Genomic DNA, 19,714 nt, shown 5'->3' with positions numbered 1-19,714 from the left:
ACACACCTCAAACTATATAGGCGGACACAATCCTGTTTCATGCTATTATCCAAGAGACACTGACGAGGCAAAACATGACCACTAATATGTTGGTCCTGTCTGCGCCAGCACATTTCTAACACCCTGTGGTTTGTTCCGTTCCCTTTACTGCTGTCAGTAGGTACTCAACACTGCTCTCAACGCGTTTCTATTTGAGAGACTCTATGACCTGTGTGGCTATAATAACTCAATAGGGTTTTCACCTGCCCACTTCTCCCGCACTCATCCTCTCTAACTACGAGAAAAGACTATACACATATCCAGTGGCGGCTGGTGACATTTTTTTTGGGGGGGGCGCACTTGGGCGGCGCGGTTTAAATAGCCCACCGCAATGAGAAAAAAAAACTGAGGTTTTGATTAGAATATTAAAAAAAACATAGCTTTATTTCAATAACATACAGTGCTCAACACTAGTATCCAACAACAATAACAATAACCTGTTACTTTGGGCATGACAGTTCAGAGCAGAATGGTAGGGACATAGGTAAGAGACATTGGGTAGGGTTTCAGAGATGAACAGAATAAAAAAGGTGCCCACACCCTCACACGAAAGAGGTTTAGAGCAGAAGAGACATAACATTTTACATTTGTTGTTTGTCAAGAGTAGGCCCTACTACTTGTAAAGAAACTTAGCCCTCCTCTCTTTCAAGCTGGCAAATCTCTCTATCACCTTCTGGTTAAAGTCAATCATGTCTGTGACAAGCCTTTTTTCCATTGAGAGCATGGCTAAGGCATTCAGTCTGTCCTGAGTCATTGTGTTCATGAGAAAGGTTTTAACCCTTTTCAGTGTTGAAAAACACCTCTCAGCCTCAGCAGTGGCCATGGGAGTTGTGATGATGATTTTAAGCAGTGTTTCTGTCTCTGAAAATACCTCAGAAAGGTTATTGTCTTTGAACAACTGGTAAAGATCCACAGCACCACGACAGGTTCGGAATTCTTCTGAGCCATAGATGAGGGTAAGCTCTGTCTTCAGCCTACTTCCATCGAGCACAGGATAGGCCTTCAATGTTGTGGCCAGAGCAACTTCAGGGAATGCATCGAGGTAGTGGTCAAACTGGGGGCTGTCCAGTAAGGTGGCACTGATGAGGTGGTCCTTGAAGGCAAAGCGTTCCTTGGTGTGTCCAAGTATGGTGTCGCATACCTACAGATAAATATAGAGAGAGACAGACAGATAAGGTGTGGGGCATTTAGATGCTAATAACCTTTGACTTCAACCATCTTGTCCTGGCTGCAGACAAAAGCCAACAATCAGAGTCTAACAGCTCTGGCTCTAGACACACAAAAGCCAGGAACTAGCCTGGTGCTATGAAACACACACACCCCCACTCCATGACACACAAAAGCCAGGAATTAGGTCTGATGGCTCATCAACATTTCGAATTGGTATTTTAGATAAAGTATAGTCTGATATGATATCCACACAAATCTCACAATTTCCAACATGTGTTCTGCTGTGGGAAAGACAAAACATTGAACTTTAACACAGGCATCTGCTGATTTTGACACTCACCTCTGTGGCAATCCTTTTAAGCTCATCTTGATCGATAGCCCGGCGCTTCCTCGGCTGCTCAGAGCCACTCCTGTGCTCCACCACCATTGCATGGACTGAATCTCTGTAAATAAAAATAATAATAATTTAAATATCACATTTGTCTTATTACTATGGTTAATGTAAAATAAGAATGTTATGACTAAGCTTACAGAATAATAACAATAATGAAATTACCTGATTTTTTGTATGTCCTCTTGGAACTGCTGGATGCAGCGATTTATATAGACTGAATCTATGTTCTGGAGCTTGGCATAGAGAATGTCCACGTGTGGCATTATCCGATGAAACAGTTTAAGGAAGAAGTTGAAATCAGGATCCTCCAGTAGCCTGATGTGGCCTCCTGCTTCGTGGCTGGTCTTGTCATCAAAGCCATCTGATGCTCGAATTCTTTCAAAGCAGTCAATGAGGTCATCTCTGTGCTCAAACACAGTATTGACGGCACGGCTGTGAAAGTTCCACCTCACATTGCTGGCCGTTGGCAGTCTACGGGCCACTGATTTAAGGACAACGGTCCGCTTCGGGGATCTTGAAAAGAACGCAGCTAATCCACCCAAGTCAGAAAAAAAGTTCTTGACTTTAACAATGTGAGAGGTGGCCTGTTGCATTATAAGATTGAGCTGATGGGCATAGCAGTGGATATAGTGGGCAGTTGGGTAGTCGTCCTGGATTCTCTTCTGAACACCTGAAGAGGTACCCCTCATTACACTGGCACCGTCATATGCCTGGCAGATGAGTTTAACTTTCTGCTCACCTGGGAGGATGGCAGCAAGGCGTTCTTTTAATGCCATGGCAATGGTCGCTGCTGTAGCTGACTGCAGAGGGATGAACTCAAAGAATCTTTCCTCCAGGTTAGCACCATTTAAGTAGCGAAGCACAAGCACAAGCTGGGTTTGTGTGCTAATATCCGTGGTCTCATCTGCTTGGATCGATAGAAAATCGCTGCTTTGAATCTCGCTTATGATCTTTTCCCTAACAACAGCCAGCATACAGTCAAGAAGTTCATTCTGGACCGTTTTGGATGTTCCCTTGAACACAGTCGCGCTGTCGAGATGGTCTTTCAGTGCACCGTCGAGTGAGGCAACAACGTCCACCAAGCCACGAAATATCCCTGGGTTATCAGAGCTCTCGCTCTCATCATGACCACGCAGTGCCAACTCAAATGCACCACAGAACTTAATACAGTCTATAATTCTTGAGAGAATGTGCCTGTTCTTCCTTACTTCCTCATTGTGTTTACGGATGCCAATTCGGTACCCTTCGTCGAGCTGTTCCGCTATACTCAGTCTCCCAAAGAGACTTAGCTTCATGCTGTTAGTGAGATGGCAGCGAGACGATTCATGTTTCTTGCATTTCTGGGTGAAGTGCTTTAGATCCCTCATCCCCGTTGTAGTCCAGAGTATTTCAGTCCCAGTACATTGGAACAACAAGCAGGGGAAACAAAAAAACGCATTACTCACTGCACAGCCCGCTAACCAGCTCCGGTTAGCATAAAGGCTGGAGGAGAAGCTCCGCTTGTAGGTTCTTCCGCGGTCAGTGCTTATCTGTTCAAGTTTTAAATCCGGACGGTCAGGTCCCATTTCTTTTAGTTTCTTTTTATCGACATCCGATCGTCGATTGAATGGTGTTCTGTGAATAGCTACAATAGAGTTTTCATTCGCCATACTCTCAGATTAAAACAAGTATCTGCTAAGTGCTAACTATGCTGGACCTGTAGATATGTGATGTGAGGGAATCACAAAAGGTCTCTGATTGGACAGTCCTGTTAGAAACCCTTTCATTGGCTGTGGGCGCAAGGTACGTACGCCCATGGCTCGAACTGTCATCCGCCAATGAAAACTGTCCTTGCTCAAATGTTCCTGCCCCTTTTTTTGGCTTCCATAGACTTCCACTTGACCGGCGCCCACAGGGAGGAGTGGCTTCTCTCTCAGTGACGTTATCGTATATTATCATTCAACGAATGGCAATATATTATATTTGGTCACATTTAAGTGGTTTTTGACAGGGGCTTACGGTCTCCGGCACACATTTAACGCTTTAAAACAGTACATTTCTTATTAAATTATTTGATATATAATGTTTTTTGACATGTCATTTTTTTTTTTTTTTTTTTTTCATCTCAAAATTGTAGGGTGGGCGGCGCCCCAGCGCCCTGTATTTACGCACCGCCACTGCTTAAAAGGCCTTACAGACAGCCTGGAAGGATGGGAGATAAAGACACATTCTCTGACAGGAGGTCCTGTGGTGCACAGTTGTACCTTGAATGCAGAGTGCTGGTCTGAAATACAAACACAGAGGTTTTTGTTTTGATTTTAAACATCATTATAAAGTAAAACCAAGGCCCTTATACTTCCTCATATACTATACTATATCAACTCTTTTAATGAAACTTAAAAGGGCCTGATTTATAAACAGTGCGTATGCACAGATCTGTGCTTAAATCGCGCGTACGAACGCTTGACCCACAAATCTGGGATTCATCATTATAGTCTTGTCTTATTTTGTAGGTACTTTACAATCAAATTTCTCAGACCATACATATGCACACATGATGAGACCCGGCTGTCCTAGGAAATGAACACACACACCATTTTAACTAAATGCATAGTATATTAAAACTCCATTTCAGTCAGACAACTCACGTTGAAACGTTTATTGCAGCATTAGAACAGTTTTAGTGTTTTGCGTCTAGGCTCCAACTTAATCACTCCCCCATATGATAACACAGGAATGATGGGAGTGATGAGCAATTACTTGTTACCCCCGTTGGAGCCTAGAGGTGGATGCTGGGGTTGTGGAGGGGGTGAAGCAACTGGTGGAAATACTGCAGTAGCAGTGCGAGCAAAGGGGATGATGGGAAATTTCTCTCTGCTTAAATAGACCTCCGACGCCTTTGATTTCTGCTGTGAAATTATTTTTCTCTCTTATGACTTCAACTTCTCTGTTCACACCCCTTGCTTCATGACAAAATTATGTCCCTTATATGTTAGTGAATGAGGCCCAATGTTGATAGTATGTAAAATATGTCCTTCTTCCATTCATGCTTTTTTCTTGTTCAATTGTCATCAGCCATGATGAACAAAACTATGGCTTATGCGACTTCAAATCACCTGGAATCAGTCTACTTCCCTGCCCTGTAGTGATACCACAATAAAAAACCATCATCAAGTCAGATACAGCTTTGTTAAAGAATGCATCAGTGAAACACAAAACCAAATGTATGAAGGACCTTGCCACTTGCAGGTGACGTAAACCCGACTCATGATGCTCCTGGTTGTACGTGTTCATTTGTCCTAACAGCCTTTAGTCAGCTATAGTTGGAGAGTCCATAAATCAGCGTATGTGTATTTAGATGTGTGACATTTTGATGCTCTTCAGGAAGCAGTGGGTGGGTTGAGAGCAGCAGAGGAATGCAGCGGGAGAGGAGTACAGGAGCTTCGAGAGGCATTTATCCAGATGTCGACGATAAGGCATCTTGTCGGCCTAACTCAGACATCCGGCTCATACACAAACATCTCTGTCAACAGCAAGTAAACACCTCACACGGACGATCAAGGCCGTCAGCGTTCAGGGGATCGTCAATAAGAGGCGACCGCTCAGTGTCCACATGAGAGTTGTGGTGTCAGGTGTTTGTTTAGCACGGCTCCATTGCAGGGTTGTGTCAGATGCTGCTGAGTGGCTTCAGAGCAAAGCTTCCTGTTATTAATAGCTGCCCTGCTCTTTGTCACAACATGATCCCCACCATGTGGCACGGTCAGTGGAGCACACATATTAATGCAAGCATGGACAATTTCAAAATCTTTTAATAATCCTTATTAATAAAACTGTGAATGACAAGAGGATTTGGTTTTTATAAATAAGCTAAAAAGATGTGGTCAATATTTGTGCATGATTTCACACCTTCAGTCTGGTTCATTTGGTTTGGACCAAAGTGAAAAACAAACATAACACATTGCTGCCTTTCATTTCCCCCACTGTTGTTCACAGAGCTATAAACATGGAGTTATACAGACTGACACTTATCTCCTTGATTGGACACTTCTGGCAGCTGTCATATTGCATCATCATTATCTTGAGTGTCGGAATCAAATTCCACTAATATTGTCAGTATCATTATTACCATGATTAGAGCGTAAATCAACTGCACGTTATGAATAATGACAATCAAGACAAGACAATGAGATATTTTGTAAAGTAATGAAAATGGGGGGGGAGTTGGGCGGAAACATATTTTTAAAGACTTACTATAATGTCCCGGTAAACAATGTAGGTACTTTTGTAAATCCCTTTGATATCATTGAGATCTTTTCTTGAGCAGTTCATAATCAGCATGTGGATTTGATTGTTATTTACCTTCTGGAATAACAGTAAATCTTGCATGAATGCAGGATTATTATGTTAATAACTAGGAGATTAGCAAATGACGACTGTCTTCTTTCCTGGTCTGGACGTTAAGCCTGCACCAAAGGTCAATTGTCCCAAATGAAGTTCACTAAATAGACCAACAAACTCTGACACCCCCGACAAACCTACCTCAACGATGGTACCTGCTTATAATTCTCAAACTTTTTCTCTGCTGATTCAAAGCGAAGCAGCATGTACTTTGGTCCTGTTGACATTGAATATTTAAGATGTCTCATAATAGGATAACATCCACAGTAGAGGTATGTCACAATTATTTACACTCAGCAGGTAGCCATCGCTTTTGACCCTGCTTCAGTCCAAAGGATAGTGATGATGTAACTGAAGCTGTTTGGTAACTGCCAAAAATGCCCAAAAGAAGAACTTGTCACACATTAAATCTCTTTGAAATAAGTTTTACCGTTTTTCCATCTACGTGTATTTGTCAACATTAAAGCAATAATTGAAATGGTTTGCCTTTGGTAACAAGTATTTTTGTACGCTTTCCATCATGTTCCGTCACCTTAATCATGTTTTCTTTTTTTGGTTTCTCTGCACTATTACCTGTTTTCTTTTGATGCCTTTAATGTAATTCCCTTCTTTCAGATCCCCACCTCCTCCATCATGTATCTTGTGCCCCCCTTATGTGTTGCCCCTGTGTCTTATTGCCTGCCCTTGTGTATTTATTGAGTGTGGAGGAGATTGAGGTTCTCAATCTGTTACAGAGGTATTTTTCCATCTTCCTTTACTTGGTCGATGACAATAACTGGGGAAGACAGTGGGAAGACACCGTCTCTTTTGGGTTTTGGGTGTGTGTCAGCTTAACAGCAGCACACCAAAGAACGTAGAAGGGCAACTCCCTGGTGCCAACTGTGGATTGTGGTCTCAACTCTGGCTTGAGACCACATATGGCGGCTGAGGTAAGGAAACCGCAGCCTGCGGTGGAGGGTTCTTTTGTGTTGCCTATTCCAGACATTAATAGAAAGCAGCAAACATTGCTAATAAAGTGGAAAAGATTAGAAGTCTCTTGACTTGTTATCTACTGAAATCTCTGTTTAACAAAAGCTTGAATAAATGATGCTTAAAAGGCTTTAGAGACAGCCTGTAAGGAGGGAGGATGAAGACAAATTCTCTGACAGCAGGTCCTGTGGTGCACAGTTGTACCTTCAATGCAGAGTGCTGGCCTGAAATATAAATGAAAATGGGGAATGGAAGACATTTTTAGGAGATCAAGTGTACCTCGCGACATAAAAGAAAACATCAAGTAGTCCCAGTGTATGATATCAAGCCACAAAATGGAGAAAATCATCCAGTGGAACCTAATGTTGTCATGTTACTTCCTTCTTGTTGACAAGGTAGAGTCATCTACAGAACCATGGGGGGAAGAAAAGGAAAACTGCAAACAATGACATGAGAGAGCATGGTTGGGAGGATGAGGGTGATTTTGTTGGAATGTTAAATTGAAAAAGAATTTAATAATACATTTGTTAATGCCAAATACAATAGGTACAATAAACTTCTCGCAGTTTTTAAAGAAAAATGTTTTATGGAATCCACACTTCCACATCTTTCCCTTGTTCCTGTAACATCTCTCAATACACCCATATTTTTTGTATTTGACATATTTACCCTCTCTGATGAATTTTCGACCTTGTTTTTCAAATACAACCTCGGATCTTTCCTATACCATCAATAACTGTCTTGTGACCAACAACAATTCTTTTGAAAGAAATATCATGCTCTCCAGAGGATGAACCCTCTCCATGTTTTCTTTTAACAACACCTATGGGATGAACAATTCATAAACACCTTTTTTTTTTTAGGATTTATTTTCAAACACAATAGTGGTTCCAAAATTAGCTAAATTGTTATTAAACCAGTCTCTGTGTCCCTGTGACTTTGATTGATGTGATGAACATTGGGGTAATATTGGCACTTCCGAAATTTTGTGCGGTTACTGTTGTCAGAAACTACTACGACTGCAATGACCTTTAAACGATGATGAATGTCAATGGTGTGTTTAAGATCACAGTTTTTTTTAAAGATTTATATCTGAGACACAATATTTATAGAGTCAACAAGATATAGAGAATAAAGCTTAATGATATTCTTTTGTTGGTAAGTTTAGTTTTCTGTGATCCTTCGATGACTGAACTCAAGGTTCTGTTTGTCCATATGATGACATAAGAGGGAGCCATTGTATTCAGATACAGTCATTTGTTTCAGCTGTGCGGCCCATTGGGGTGCCTTTAATTTCTCAGTGCAGAGCTCAGTCTGAGCCACGGTGCCCTGAGGAGCTATAAAATGTTGATTTATTTCCTACTCCTACAGCTCTGCTCATGGAGCCTGGAGAGGAGCTAATGATGTACTACTGAAGCTATTTAAACCACTGTTTGAACACTGGTGTAAGTATGGAATGGGTCGTACTGAATTAGCATCAGTTTTGCTGCTGTGGTTCCAGACACACTGTACGTACACTTTTATAACTCCTCTAAGAGAAGTAAAAAATGTCACATAGAAAGGGAGATGTTTCATTCGGTAGAAGACTGCAATAATGACTTATTTTGCTAAACACGTATGAAGAAATTGACTTACAGTGAAACAGGTTTTTAGTTTCATTAAACAATTATATCAATGAAGACCCATTTAGGTACTTTGTCATTTACAAAGAGTAGCTTTCATTTCGGAATAAAATTCCATGTTTCCGAAAGTGTTTATGTATTTCTTAAGTTATTGACATCACACGAGGTGTATATATAGCCTAACATGTGATATAAAAATGCAGCTGTGTGAAAGGAGGTCAAATGTATTTAAAACAATATAAAATAAAGAGTATGAGGATGGCTAATGGGATAAAGCTCTATATCCTCATATACACTACTTTTCAATATATGTAGCTGATTGCAAGTAGCTTAAGGACAAAAGAGAGAAGCCTGGCTCGATCCAAAGTGAAAACAAATACCGACACTTGTAAAGGCCACCAATTAATAAGCATGTTGCTCATGTACAAACAGAATGGAAAAAGTCACAATTTATGGTTTCAGGGGGAATAACATGCTGGAAGGATTTCTTGATGAGCAGGGACTGCCTGCAGCTGCTCTGTCTTGTTGTCACAGTGAGGTTGCCAGGTTTTGTCTTAACTTCCTCAAAACCAAAGAAAACCTGTGCTCGCAAATTTTATCCGGCCACCTGCTACAGTCTAAGCCACACGTATTATAGCTATGATGGATGAACTGCTGTTGGTCATGCAACATTTGTGTTTTTCCATATATGAGAGGAGGCAAAAGGAAGTCAGCTGGCTAAGATGGCAGGAGTCTGGATGCACAGCTGTCTGCCAGTTCAACTGGAGAAGCACTGTTCCTGCTGTAAAAGACAAAAAATCTGTCTACCGCACGTAGGTGTTAGTGTAATACTTGATTTAATTATATTTAATCAGTAATTCTTAATACTACAAATCTAATAAATGTCCTATTTTTTCATATACACACAAAGATGCCCGAAAGCTTGAGCTTCTTTCAATGCATTCAGTTTCCATAAAAGTGTCTTAGTGGGAGTCTGTGCCTCTGATTAGTCCTGCGTGCAGGCTTTGCATGATTACGATTTATGAGGTTTGAAACAGGGAGCGCAAATTACCACTGCTCCAAAGTTATACCTAATTGGAGCCCCGAGGATGAGAGAAGCATGGCTCCCTCAAAGGATCAACGTATCCATCCTTACCAAGAATTTGAGTTCACACAAACATTGGATTTGAGGTACATGTGATTTAGCCTTCTTAAATAACACAATTTCCAGCTGTTTATATGTTCTCCATCTGGCACATGTTACACTGAAATGAATATGGATTGAACCAATCAGGAGATCATGTCTAGTTAGACGAGCCCTTACATTTCAAACTGATGCTGGGATGGCTCCATAAAACAAGGTTTAGACCCAAAAGCACAAATCACATGACACTTTGGATTCAAAGAAAACTTTAATTGATCATTGAAGAAGACAAAGGTCAGCAGTCAAATAAGCCCAAAGGGACAAAAAAAACACTTGGAGAGGACTCAAAGAGGCAAGCAGGGGTTAAAGATGGAAATAAAATACACAGAACACACACAGAGAGGCTGAGACGCTTTAGCTAGCAGGACAGGAAATTAACTGATGTTTTTTCCAAGGCTAATTAGGGACTAAGCATGTGTGAAGTTGAGTGTTTGGGTCAGGTGAGAGAAAATTGCATCAACATTGGAATTGGGACGACAGGGTCTTGAGTCACAGGAGAGTTTGTGAGTAGAAGGGCAAAATTAGAAAATGAGCAAAATGATAAAAAAATGAGTTTTTAAAACATGACGCAAATTTGTTTTTCTTAATCTGAAGACGAGCCTCCAGCCACCACTCCCTAAATACTGCAGTGCTTTCATACACCTCAATACAATAGAACCACAAAAACGTGTCAGAACTTGCTCAGTATATAGCAAGATCTGTTTATTACGTCACGATTTAGTCTGATAAACTCTAAATCGACTCAGCTCTACCAGATATAAAAGACTAAATCAGGAAGCCTGTTACTTCCCACTCACTAACTTGAAAGAGATGGATGTTGACCAGAGCCAAATACTCACTAAGCAACAGACACAACATTAAAAAAGGTTAAATGAATACACTTTGACCAACCACAAAAGCTAACAGTAACAAAAAACACTGTGCAGCATGAATTTCTGTCCAAATAAACAGATAATAGTTCAAAAGAAAAAGAAGAAAGGGTAGATAAATACAAAATAAAGAATGAAAGAAAGACCCTGAAAGAAAAACAAGTACATTTACCACACACAGCAATGGTGGGAGTCAGGTGAACTTGGTACATTTGTACTTTCCCTGCTAGGCATGTGTCCTCAAAATAACAGAACATCGCGTCTTCCTGCTCATCAAAGTAGGACAGCAGAAGCATCATCATCTCTTTGACGTCTTCAGAGCAACCACTCAGCTCTCCCCACTTTAAACTTAGTTACAGCGTGTAGAAACTTTTTGTTCTTGTTGTCATATAATTCAGGAGCTGTTCCCCCTTTAGACCCACATTTTGTGTGAACGTTTCTCTGAGCCCAATTCCGGTAAGATCCTTGAAGTGGACTGCCAAGCAAAGTTCGTCAACCAAAACGGCCACTCCCCCAGGAGGTATTTTATATTTTACCCCTGGTTGACTTTTTCATGCTGTGTGTAGAAAGTCAATTTCATTAGAAGTTTGACCCGCTCTGGATTTGCACCAATTTGTTGAGACATGATCTTCAGATTTTCTTTCTTCTCCTGCTGAATCTCGGCGGTCTCTCCACGGGGCTGGAATTTATAATCCCAGTTAATGCAACCATAAGTATCCTGGATTGCTGCTCTCGGTTCTGGAGGGTCTTCGTCTGTGTCATACTCATCAGGATGCTGCTTTTGCGTTCTTACTTTTGGGGTCGTAGATCGCTTCACATTCTCTATCCTATTTTGCAGGTGCTTGACAAGAGAGTGTTACCCTGGCCCAATCACGTCTCGCCCTATTATGTCTTGCAGAGATTTAGGATATTTTGCAAACATCTATTTGGCAACTTCAGTAGCGTTTCATTTGGAAGAAAAAGATACAATTACTGCAGTTCCATCATCATTCTTTCAATTACAAAATTCTGTGACGGGCAGGCAGTCCATTTGGTCAATGTCCTAATATTTATGGACCTAACTGTAATGTCATTCATCTGTCCTGAATATTTTATACTTCATGTACACTGCACTTAGCAATGCCAGGCACATTTTATTTTGTACAGTGACAATAAATAGTAAAGTGCAGGTTTTTACCTAAAATCTTTTTTTGGCAGTCTACTTTCAACAAATATAGTTTTACTACTACCCTACAGTGTAAAATATAGACCTACTCAATTTGAAATAAACACATCACCTGTTTTTTTAAACCCCTCATATTAACATATTTTTGCTGTATTTGTATAAATTCTTTACTGTATTGTATTGCTTTTTGTATTACAGTTTTACCTTGTTTAAACTAAACATCTGTAAATTGTACAAAGTATTATACATTTTTACATATTCTTGTATTTCTCTAAATTTAACCCTCCTTCATTGTTTTTCTATTTACACTTTTTGATGTCATGAGTTTGCAGCGCTTCACTGTTAATTTCACAGACATTTATTACAGTGTAATAATAGTTAATGGTCTATATTTATATAGCTCTTTTCTAATCTTGATGACCACTCAAAGTGCTTTACAGTACAGTTTTTGACATTCACCCATTCACTTTTTTTTTCTAGTTGTAAGCCAAACATCCTGGTTGAAATTAAAGTTGAAATTGTTTTTTCTCAGATAGTAAGTCAAAGATTGTGAACAAAATGACTCGAAAAGGAAAATAACAAATACAAATACGCTTGGATATTGAATTAAACAGTTCTTGAATGTGTTTTGATGCAACAGCCCCTGCAATAATTCAACAGCAATAACAAAAGGATCTACACAGATCTTGGAAAATGTATTATTTATGATGCTGTGTGTGTTTGTGGTAAGTGTTAGAAACTTGGGAGGTTGGGCTGTGTAAAGGAGTCTCTAGTTGCTCTAAGTTAGTTGAGCAGGGTCCAATCAAATGTAAGATTGTGTGCAGGGTTGATTTTATTTTTAGAATAGTGTGATTGAGTTTAGACAGTTTCACAATAACAAAGGCTTAAATGCCATGGTTTACATTTCGTGCTTTGTCAACAATCTTTGTGCCACAGATGAATTTTGACTGTATGAAGTAGGTCTATTAAAACAATAGTCAAAATTTTCTGTTACAGCAAATTAAGTGAGGAAGCAGATCCAAATAAATGACCAAACATCCTCCACTGATGAAGACTATTAAATACCATTGACAACTCTGGAAAAAGCTTGTGAGTTCACTTTAAATTAACTTTAGGATGTCAAACACAAGAAAACTATTTGGAATAGAGTTTTAAAATAAGTCTCACCACTTGTACATAAAAAGTAAAGATCCGATAGACAATATATATTTAAAAAAATCGAAATCATAAAAGACATACATGGGGATTTAAAGTTAAAAACTCCTCTTTCTACAGTTGAGTGACTCATTATCAATTCTCTCTCTCGACTACACCATACAGCAAGTGTAATGATGCTGGACACGTGCATGTCCCTTGGGTTTTTCTCCTGAAATAAACCTTCGTTAACACTCCACACATCGACCGGAGGTGATAACTGCTTCACCTGCCATTGAAATTCCCCTCAGTCCACATTTCCTGGGAGAGTTATCCCCTTGTTCATGCTGTATTTACAGAGACAGCAGGCTATCAGTTAATAAAGCGCTGTGAGCAATCATGACCATGTAAAGTTTGTCCAACAATCTACGCAGAATTAAATCTAGATACACAGGCTCAAGCTTGGGGTGGGGGGAACCTTACTTTGATTGCTTTTTCAAATGTTTGAAAGAGTTTTTTTTACATTGCTGTATTTTCAATGAATTGAAATAAGCAAGGTAATATCGCCTTATAAAAAACCTTTTTAGGCCTTTTTGAAGACAAAAAGGAAACAAATAGTTTACGTTATTATGTAATGCCCAAAACAAAATAACAATTACAATCATTACTTCCTTCTTTTGAAGTCTTTGTATCTTCTTTTCTATTTCTGGCACTAGTGAGTCACAGTGGTCGGAGGAAAATATTACTCACTGAAGTGTACGAGCGCTTCCAGGGGTCGATCATTCCAAAACAAGGGAAGCGGTTGGGGATGATGGACAAATCTTACAGGGAAAAACTAGAACACTTTGAGCTCCACTGGTGGGACGTAAAAGATGATGGATTGCGGGACTTGACCCTGCAGCTGCACAGCATGACATCATGCTTATCACTGTGCAGCCTCAGGAGACAACACACAGCAACATAATCGCTCCTCTAACAGATCAAATTAAGCCTATTACTATCTTGAAATAGGACTGCCAGCTAGAAATATGAAGCAATAAAGCAAAGAGGGAAATTGTCTGCTGTGTGATTATCTGACGCTCAAGGCATCAAAACCTGTTACATATGGATGACACGTTCCCAACAACGGTGCATGTGATTATACGTATGTATATTCATTCCGACATGAGTATGTTATAGAACCGGAATCTTAGGATGTTGCAATTATCATGGATTCTGAAGTGGGTCCAGAACTCTGAACTTACATAGAGAGCTGAGAAGAGCTGCAAGGAACTGGTGTTATTCTGATTCACAGTTCCCTTTTGTGTTTGATGCCATTGGACATGTGTCAGGTATAACATGCATATATGCAGCTCCACGTCTCAGCTTCTGCAGCAGGCCAGAAAAAGGCTTCTGGATGGGCCCTTCAGCCCAGATCACTGGGACACTCCTTCACCAATCCATGTGACAGAGGCTGAAACACAGAGGCTCCTGTCCCAGCGCAAAACGCTGACATGTCCCAGAATGCCTGGTGAATCACTGGCAAGCTGGTATAGAGACCTGCAAATGTAGAATTTCTCCATAAATGTATATTTTAATATTACAATAATGATTGTAGTATCTTAGTTTAATGTCTTTTAACGTTAGCATGATAGCGATCTTTTTTTGCATGATAATCCCCTATTTTCACATAATTTCATATCACAACCCCCCTGATAACACCTGATGCAGTTAACTGAACCCCCTTGTAGCAGCATGGTTACTGAATTTAACTGCTCCTCTAATAAAAAATCCTCCTGGCAGGGTTTGCATACAGACCACTGCTAGCTGCCTGTGTGCTTTTGATTCATACGTGAAATAATCCAGAGCAGCCAAGCTTTTCAATTTCAAATGTCAGTAATTCACTTGCATTAGCGTAGGTGTTATTTGGATATTGTATGCAAGCAATAGCATGGGTTTATCTATGATGTCGACAATGTTATTACACAAACAAACCCCGGTAAAACTGTCTGGTCTGTTTACATCGACGGATGCTAATGACATTTCCTCGACAACTTCTGATGATATAATGGCTCCTTGAAGGGCTGCCCCAATTTGTTGGGGAAGATTTCAACCACTTATCCTTATGAGTCAGTTTCAAGGGGTAAGATAAGGGTAGGGCCAAGGGCTGAAATGGGATTGTGATGGAGGTTTCCCACAAATTGGCAGAACAGTTCAACACTTCGGTCCAAGTTGAGATTCCATATATAAAGCTGATTGACGCAGGAAGAGACTGGTAAAAGAGAGATCAACTAAAATTCAAAGTTGAAAGTGGAAAAAGCCATACCTTTTCCACCGATGAGAATTTATGACGATCTTGCAGATTCTTGTAGGTTGAACCATTGATATATATCCCGGAACAGACTCGATGAGTGAATAGTACTGAATAGTTAAACACAATAAACATATTTTTTGTAATCAACAGGGCAACAGGCCTTCAAATAAAGCAGTAGTACAAAAATCCCTTATAATACTTAACTTAATACAAAATAACTGTCTCAGTCATTTAACAGTGTTTTTTTTACCACATTAGGCCCAATGAAATAAAAGTGAGGAGAAGCTTCTCAAACTTATGATCTGAGAGCCTATTTCCTCTTTGGAGAGAGAATCAGGCTCACCTTGCGTAACTGCCTGTAGCTCTCACGGAGCGGACAGATTTAATAGACACACCAACGCTGTCAGTGTTTCCCCTAGGTTTACAGCTTTTATTTAGGGGGGCGGAAGCTCTCTGTCCGCTTGTGGGAGTGTGCTCACCTGTGTGTGTGCGCATCGGGATGGAACTCCGCCGTGAGCGATACAGAGAGCAGATGAGAAATCTAAACGCGCGACCATGTAGCGGGGTTGCGAAAAAAGAAAAAGAGCTGTTACGTGCGCCGGAGCGTCCTCATGACTGCCTCTTGTCCAGTGCGATCGACCCACACTTCCTTCGCAGTCGACCGGTAGATCGCGATCGACGTAACGCGAGTAACGAACTCATTTAAATTTCAGTAATTGTAACTGCGTTACTTGATTTTTAAAAAATATATCGTTACATGCTCGTTACCGCTAAAAGTAGTGGAATTACAGTAACGCGTTACTTTGTACTGCGTTACTCCCAACACTGCTTACGAACAGAACAAGACAAATAGATATAGTCCTTCTATATGACCATTGAACAGCTACTGAGCACATTCTCTCAAAAATGTGCACAGCTCTAAAGAGCTGTTGACTGCTGAAATCCGAATTTAGATAAACTAAACTGCTGTTACAGAAAACCCACAAAGGCCTTTAAAGTTAACATTCCATGAAGAGGCTTGCCATTTGGATAAAGATAAGCAATGTGAACACTTACTGTAAAAAGTCACATAGAAGGAAATGCCAGCACACACCAATAAGAGAAGATTAGCAGTTTCCCAACAGAGATGAAGAATTTAATGTATGTACAATGAAAATAAAAACATTTTAGTCACAGGTACATCATCAGCACTTAACCTAAAGGCTGTCAAACAAACAATGACTGACATTCATGACAAAAACAATAACGCTTTTCCCCTATGAAAGGATTTCTTTTGTGTTTTCCTTTTTTAAAACAGAAATGCTGCCACACATTTCATGGATTGCATGCGCTTGAAAGTAATTTGTGATAGGTAATTCAGCATTGTATAAACTCAGTTAAACCGACTATGATTATAGTTGTTAAACACAAGCAATTATGTTTAATCTTTATGCCATTGTGATCTTAGTGTAGCTATAAGTACATGTAACAAATGACTACTTGAGGATATTTTTACTTTGCCTGAATACCCCAACCCTCTTCTCTGATATGACCCATGTGACCATTTCCTGAAGTTGTGGTTAAACATTTATGACTATTGGTTTGCAAAATTAAACATACAATGGTTGTTTTATTTGACCCATCCAAACTCCTACCTAGGCAAGGTTTTTTCTCAATTCAAATACTTACATGTAGTACACTGTTCAGATTAAGGTACTTACTGACAAAGCATATGAATTGCACCAGCGTTGTCTTAAATATAACAGGATTTCTCGGTAATGATGATTAAAACATTTAATCCAACAAAATATCTAACTGCTTTGCTTACTTAAAAGTGCACCATCCAGTTAGTCACAGTATGATGGATGGCACAATAATTGTCATCATGAATCAACTTAAGAACTTGAGAAAACAAGTGTATGAAAATGTGGTCACCTGACTTTAAACTTGTCATATTGCTATGGCCACTAGAGGTCGTTGTCACTTGTCACATGACTGATACTGCATCACATGACTACATGATGTCTCTTAATAATAAAATAACCCAACTACAGATGGAAACTGGAATAGGCTGGCACTGACCGATGGGGTCATTTTTCAACGGAGGAGTCTTACGATAGCTGATATTAATCAACACATGTTGAAATGGTAAGTCTCATAATATGTTCTACTCTATAGATCAATCACAAACACAGCCAGAACTTCATATTTCTCTTGAACATAGACTTTTATTTTGGTGGATATATTTGGTCAAATAATATTTACAACTATCAAGAAATTGGACAACATAATGCTAAATAAATTACATTACACACTAATAAATGTAGTTCACGCCTTTAAAAATGCATGAAGGAAATAGAGCATACAGTACAGCAGTGCAGACTGTAACGACCCCAAGCTGCTGCGTCTCACCCTGAAGCTTCGGCTCCATCTTCATCTGGTTTTCTGATGAAGCGGCATAGTTAGGAGCTCCCTGTGTGTCATATACAACAGTCACCCATCACATCCAAGACAGGAAGCACCGGAGCCTCCGCCCCTACAGTAATGACTAAATTTGTGACTTCAGCATCGATGATAACATCCAGTCACAGAGATGGCGTAAAAAATATGAGTGATTACATGTGAGTCTCAGACTGGGGCTACCCATTGACAAATTGATACACCCAGAAAGCCATCCATCCCCAGACAGAAGCACATGTGGACAGAGCCAGATTTGATGGAGGAGAGATTTTGTTGCAGGGCAGCCCCCTCTTACTGGAAACCAGCTGCTCAGGTCAGGGATCAGGCTGGGCAGGAGCACTGAGGTGAGACTGTAATGAAAGCCGCTACCTGAAAAACAAAGCACAGCAGACAGTAGGCATCAATCACTCAGCGGATACAACGGACTCATGCTCAGGGATGGTGCCGTCACACTTCCAAAGCAGGAGGCTTGTTAGGCATTTTCATTTGTAAATTATTAGTTGGAAAGAAACCAATTTGTTCTTTCTATTCTAAAAATGTCACAGGTTGTGGAAACTAATTTATAATTGGTGGTCAACAGCTGAGTTTTAATTAAGTCAAGGGCAGAGGTCATGGTGATGGAGATGGAAGTGGTCTATTAATCACCAACTAGCGGAGCGGCTTGGTACGGGAAAGGCCAAAGCGCACCACTGCTCAAATGAATTACAGTTAATAGTTGGCGAGCAGGAAAATGTAAATTAATTAAGTCTGGAGAGAAGATTCTGAGGATCACGTTTGCCTTTGATGAACAGCAGTAGAATCCAATCTACAATTTTGATTAAGATTCAATTCAGGGGCATCCGATTCCGTGTATTAATAACTATAATAAACAGACAAAAATGTAACTGTGATTTGATGTGTACTTTTAAATCAAAATTTACATCACAGTGTTAGTCTGCCAGTACCCAGGCACTCTCCCTGACTGTAAACCAAGAAAGCCCCACGATGTCCAGAACCTGCAGCATCTCAGGGTTAAATCTCACACCTCGTACCTCTGAGGAGCTTCTTGCCTGCCTCTTACTCAGAAGACATGTTGATGGGGTTTGTATTTCCTCAAAGTCTTATTTCCACTGACTAACAGTATCCTACTCACTGTCTGTAGTTCTCTCTGAACACAGCCAGGGGCAACCTCTGCTTTCACTCCTCCGCAGGTGAATTAGGTTTTAGGGGTTAACAGTGCCCGGTCTTTGTTAGCACTGGTGTCACCATGCACTTTACAGTCTATCTATGACACGTGCATGTACATATATACTCATATGTCCCTTTTGCAATATAAGCTAAACCCAGTTCATCAAGGACCACATAGAAAGTCATTACATTATCAATCCATGAAGTTGATATAAAGTTGAATTCTATGTGTGATTAGATATGAGCACAGGAACAAAATTGGTTGTTGACCAGCAAACTGCCAGGAAACCGGACTGGTGAGAACAAGTTTATCCTCAAGGCTTTCTGGCAGAAAGACTTTAAAATAGAAATGAAGATAAAGGTTAAACTAACAAGTTAACCAAGCCAATGAATAAATCAGAGTACAAATCCAACTGCTGCACTTGACCAATTCATCCTCCACAACCTGCTCGGTATGCAGACTTAGTTCTGTTATTACCTCACCTGACTTCCTAAAGCCTCTATCCGCTTAAGCTTTTTATAGGCAGAGAGACTTCAAGGTTTAAAACATATTCTGGCAAAAAGAAAGACATGACAGTAATGCTGCATAACTTGCTAACACAATATATTTACCTTGCGTTCTGAGTGCATGAAAACAAATTTAAATCACCTTGAAGAAAACAGTGTTTAGTCCATTTCAGAATCTTGAGGCTAAAATAAGGTCAGAACAGGCAGATCATTATTTCTTCACTGGCTTTAACAGATGCCTCCAAGTGAAAAGAAGAAAAAAAAATTCCTTTCAGGTCAGCTGTAGCAATTTATCTTCAGAGGGTTTAGTTTTTTTGACAAAAGATTCAGATATATACAATATAATAATGACCTACTATACATGACTGGTAAGTATATTCTGAACC

At 40.0% G+C, this 19,714-nt stretch overlaps 1 protein-coding gene across 1 annotated transcript in view; it reads right to left on the bottom strand.

The window, feature by feature from the left end:
* Nucleotides 1-16,317: 16,317 nt before the first annotated feature.
* tsnare1 (T-SNARE Domain Containing 1) overlaps nt 16,318-19,714 on the bottom strand; it is a 127,116-nt gene continuing 123,719 nt past the window's right edge. Inside the window, exon 12 of the mRNA XM_062398491.1 lies at nt 16,318-18,023. The gene's annotated coding sequence lies outside the window, so the exon portion shown is untranslated. The remainder of the gene's footprint in view (nt 18,024-19,714) is intronic.

The sequence above is a fragment of the Platichthys flesus genome, chromosome 11 (genome assembly GCF_949316205.1).
Source record: "Platichthys flesus chromosome 11, fPlaFle2.1, whole genome shotgun sequence".
Taxonomy (NCBI): Eukaryota; Metazoa; Chordata; class Actinopteri; order Pleuronectiformes; family Pleuronectidae; genus Platichthys; species Platichthys flesus.
Note: the sequence above shows the minus strand (reverse complement) of the source record. Positions and strands in the feature narration are given on the sequence as shown.